This window comes from Echinops telfairi, unplaced genomic scaffold, assembly GCF_000313985.2.
Source record: "Echinops telfairi isolate 266 unplaced genomic scaffold, ASM31398v2 ScPeMD7_3533;HRSCAF=4204_0, whole genome shotgun sequence".
NCBI lineage: Eukaryota > Metazoa > Chordata > Mammalia > Afrosoricida > Tenrecidae > Echinops > Echinops telfairi.
The window spans coordinates 48,149,221-48,154,564 of record NW_022107431.1 but is presented as its reverse complement, the minus strand read 5'-3'; positions in this window follow the sequence as shown (position 1 = coordinate 48,154,564).

The window sequence follows — 5,344 nt, the reverse complement described above, 5'->3', positions numbered from 1 at the left end:
AACACTCACATGGTCCAATTGCCTATTTAACAAATAAAATGCATGTGATGGTTAAGGTTTATTGTGCCAACCTGGACGATAAACACATGTGGGATTAATTGAAGGGCGGGGAGATAAATGGCTCGGTAAGCCTCGCTTTTCTTGTTCTCTGGTCTCTTGTTTTCTGATGGTCAGATCAGGGTGCAGCTGCCTTAGCTAGTTCTCTGCCTCAGCTGGCACGACATCTCAACTTCCTGTGAGACATTCCTGAGAAGCCACATGGACCGACCCCGATGCAACCCTGGGTGCTGGAGAGGCCATGTGGAGACCCCTGCCAGCACTGAGATGCTTACACATTCACTGATGCGGCTTTCCTCCTGCAGTCAGTGCTATTGCATGTGTTTTGCGAGTTTGAGGAGGACTTTGTAGATCAGTGGCAGACATATGGACTAATATCGGACTTATGGGCTTGGACCAGATTGGATTGGAATGTGTTCTTAATGTCCACTTACTTTTTATATAAAACTCGTGTTTCTGTGAATTTGTTTCCCTAGTCTACCCAGACTAACACAGTCCATAATCCAAAATTCTCCCCATTTCCTACCACCTATCTGCCTCCTATGAGTTCTGGTAGCATAATGGGTTTTGTGTTGAACTGCCAGCACTGGTCAGTCATTCAAACCCCCAGCTGCTCCTCAGGAGACCAATGAAGCTTTCTGGTCCCATAAAGATTAGCAGCCTCAGCAATGCACAGGGGCAATTCTATCCTCTCCCATAGGGTGGCTGTGGGTCGGAGTAGACTTGATGGCAATGAGTTGTGTTTTAGTGAGTTATATCTTCCTCTCTCTTTACCTGCTTCCCCTGAGAGTCAGAGTGAAAGGCATCTCTTCTATTTCATTTGTCTTTTGCTCCATCCCTTACTGTCTCTCTTCAATCTTCATTGCATTAGACACCCTTTTCTCCCTTGGACCTTTGTTTCCCCATTTCAGTTCAACAAGCCTTGGAAATTACCATGTGCCAGATAATCATGCTGAGTACAAAGCATGACAAAGAAGCAAAGCGAAGAAGTCACTGCCATCAAGTTGCATCGAGCCCATAGTGACCTTCTCGGGCAGGGTGGAATGCCTCTGTGGGTTTCCAAGGCCGGCCTCCTGTAAGAAAGAACAGGGGTGACAGGAGGGAACTCGATCTAACGGGCCTCAACGCCCAGGCGGAAAGAGACATGTAGACGTTTCCAATGAATGTGGACGAGTCTGTGAGTGTAACGTATAGGTCAACGTCAGTAGTCAACGTGCCATTAGTCACCGGTGTGCGATGAAGGATTTAAGGGAAGATCAGTAAAGAACATGAGGTTGTCAGCCCGCTGCCATTGGCATTGGGGCAATCCCCACTCACAGAAACTCTTTGGGTTTTGGACTATGTAATTTTTTTTTTTTTTTTTACAGAAAGCCCCACCTTTCTCCCTTGTGTCAACTAAGGCTTCAAACTGCTTAAAGTTAGCAGCCTGATTCATAACCTACTAGACCACCTGGGCTCCTTTAATGAGAAGCTTAGATTATGTACATTTAGGTGCTGTAGTAATGTGAATAATGACCTCCAAAGATACCCAGTTCCTATTCCTGTGATTGCAAAAGAGATTTTGCAACCATGATTAAATTCAGGTTCTTGGTCTGGAAAGAATAGCCTGAATTATCTGGAAAGTCCTGCATGTAATCACAGCAGGACTGCATGTAATCACAGCAGGACTGCATGTAATCACAACAGGACTGCATGTAAGCACAAGGAGATGTACCACAGGGAAGAAGGCAATGTGACTATCGAAGCAAGGTCCTATGCTGCTACCTTTGAAGATGGAAGAAGGGCCTATGAGCCAAGGAATGAAGCTCTAGGCGCTGGGAAAGGCCATGAAATGGATTCTTCCCAGAGCCTTTGGAGGGAGGGTAGTCCTGCCAACCCCTTGCCTTTACACCAAGAAATCTGATTCTAGATTTCTAAGAGGATGTGGATATGGATTTCAACTATTAGGAGGTGGCCATTGGTTTGAACACGTGGATGAAGGATGTGGAGTACCCAAGAATACAGGAGGCTTCGAGGAGATGTTCAAACATTGAATTTGGTTGACCTGGGTGTAATTTCAAGAGGTGCATTCATGTGGATATAAGATTCTGGGATCAGGGGATATGGATGATATGAATCCCAGGCTGACATGGTTCCCATCCTTATCAAACAAAAAAGCATACAAAACAATATTGCTTCCCAATCTGGGCTTTCTCTTGAGAACCTTGTTTGTCTATTCCTCTCACGTTTTAACAACGGACTATTTGAAGAAATAGTGTCATTATTAGCTCAAGACCCATTAGGCCTTCAGAAACTGCTCTGCTAGCAGAGTTTATGGGAAAGTAACCTTTGAACTCTTTTATAAAATTAAATGATAACTTTTCTAAATTGCATTTACTTTGGGGCTGTTGAGAGTATCCATAGCAACATATGCACTGATGCAGCGGTTTCTACACACAGTCTCCTGCCAGGGATTCTGCTCCTCTGCATGTTCTTTGCACACTTGTTTCTCCCTCACGATGTCCGCGTTGGCTCCTCGTGCCTCTATTTCAACTTTTAAGTTGCTGATCTTGTTAGATCTCTCTGGAGCTAGATATATATATGTCGGTCCTTGGCTCCACACGAGAAAGAATTCACGCCGAAGCCTGGTTCCTGATCGAAGTGAATTTTATGAGAATTAGAAGTTTCAGGTTCACAGGGCTTCCGAGGGGCTCCTCCCAGACATGCGGCCTGGTGGGAAATGGCTAGGGGTCCTGCAAAGCGTCCCAAAGTTCCGCCAAAGCTCTCTGCGCCTAAGTTCTCTCTCTCTCTCAACTCCAGGCTTCTGCCTTTTCAAGGATTCCACAGGGAGGCGTGGTGGAAGACCCCTGATCGACCCCATTGGCTGAATTGAATTCACCTGGCTAGGTGAGCCAATTCAAGTTCACGCCCACCCACCCCCACCCCTGCCTACTGGGGTGGGGGGTGGGACCCTGAGCATGTGCTGTGTGCCACTCCTTTGTTCCCCTGCCTTGGCCCTCTGGGCACGCGTTACAGGACACTCCCAGCCCTTTGCTAACCTACCTAACAATCTCATATAGATCATTCTATTTTTTCCCCAAATCATTTTATTGGGGCTGTTACAGCTCTTTTCACAATCCATCCATCCATCCATTGTGTCAAGCACCTTTGTACATATGTTGCCGGCATCATTCTCAAAACATTTTCTTTCCACCTGAGCCCTTGGTGTCACCTCATTTTCCCTCCCCCACCCTCCCTCCCTCATGAACCCTTGATAATTATTTATAAATAATTGGTTTTTTTCCATGTCTTACAATGACCACTGTCTTCCTTCACCCACTTTTTAATTGGTTCCACCCTACCCTCTACCCCCACCCCATCTTCTCCTTACCGTCTGGTATTGCTATCTCATTATTGGCCCTGAGGGGTTTATCTGTCCTGGCTCCCCTCTGTTGGGAGCGCTTATCTGTACCAGTGTACATGCTCTGGTCTAGCCAGATTTGTAAGGTAGAATTAAGATTATGATAGTAGGGGGCGGGGGGAGCATTAAAGAACTAGAGGAAAGTTGTATGTTTCCTGGGTGCTTTATTGAACCCTGACTGGCTCATCTCTTCCTTGTGCTCCATATAGATAATTCTTAAAAGAGCATAATACACAAGGCAGACTTTTGTTTAACTAGTTAAACTAATCTATTGTTTGCTTTTAAGAATAAGTCTGAGGATGTTATAATTACCACAGGTCAATATATTCCGGGATTTGTCCATCTTCATGGCTATAGAACATATTCCTTTTGAATCCTGGGAGTTTTTGTGGTGTAATTCCCTCTTCTTGAAACTCTCTTTTGTCTCCTTCATTGATTTTTGAAGATTTCAATGAGCCAAAATCACTTTAAACGATGCAAAAGTCCTAAATCTACACCAACATCCCTGACTATTCAGGGTTTTGTCCCCTTGGGTGGCTTCTCTTTCTCCATTTGGCACTTGAATGTGGGAATTCTCCAGTATTCCATCGTCAACCTCACCTCTTTTCCATCTCAATGCCTTAACCTTCCAATCAGACAACACCCAAGCTACATTTCCAGACTTGGTTATTATTCACAACCTCACCTTCTTGTTCTGTTTACATTTCAAAGTCAATGAGCCAAAATTTATTTCACTATTCCTCCTTCTAACTTCTGCTGGGAAGCCCCAGTAACACAAGTCAGGTGCTTGGCTGCAAGCAAAAGGGTCAGCAGTTCAAACCCACCAGTTCTTCCGTGGGAGAAAGATGCAGCTGTCTGTTCCCATAAACGTTTATATACTTGTAAACCCAGTGGGGCAGTTTTACTCTGTCATATGGGGTTGCTATGCGTCAGAATCAAGTTAATAGGAATGGGTTTGCTTTGATTTAAGTAACTTCCTCCTAAGGAGCTCTGAGAGCACAATTCCCAAGTGCTGGGCTGCTAACCAAAAGTTATAAGATTTGAACCTACCAGTCATTCCAAGGGAGACAATATAAGAAATCTATTCCCGTTGAGGTTATAACCTTGGAAAGCCTATGGCTTCACACTGATGTACAGGATGTCTATGAGTAGGAATCCACTTGATGGCACAAACAGCAACTTCCTCTTTCTATTTCTTTTCATTGTTGCAGTATGAGAGGCCTTCAAATCTTTCATCCCGTTTTTCACAAATTCTTTGAAGCCCTCTTGTAGATTACACTACCTTTGGACAAGTCAGAAGCCAAAAGTGTCCATAGTTCCGTTGTCTGTTCTGTGTTCCATTGCCTTTTTTCACATTTATTTCCTCATCTATCTTTTTCTCTTTCGAACTCTCATGTGTTTTAGAGTCTTGCCATGATATCTGTCCCTGCTAAAGCTTCTTAATGGGAGCCTTTGTCACTTTTTCCAGAGATTTTTGCAATAGGTTTGAAGCTTAACTCTAGTCCCTCAGTATTTTATTCTTTTACACTTTGTACTCATTGCCACTTGATATATTTAAATATATACATATTTAAAAATATATCAAGTTAAAATTTTGTTTTTAATTTTCTTATAGTTAAAAAATTGTTCTTGTTACATGATCATTTTTGCAGGGGCAGTGAATTATTTAATGTGGCGCTTCCAGCCAAATTCTCTAATTCCCACCACATAACCCTTACCTGCATGAATCTGATAAGAAAGTGGGGGGAGTTACTGACAGGAGTCACCTGTGAGTAATGGCAAACAGGATTTCCCAGAGTGCCATCCTGCTGTGTATAAAAGAGGCCTCTGAGAAGCAAAATGAAGGATCTCATTACCAGCAAGAGCCAGGAGGGGAACTTGTCTTGT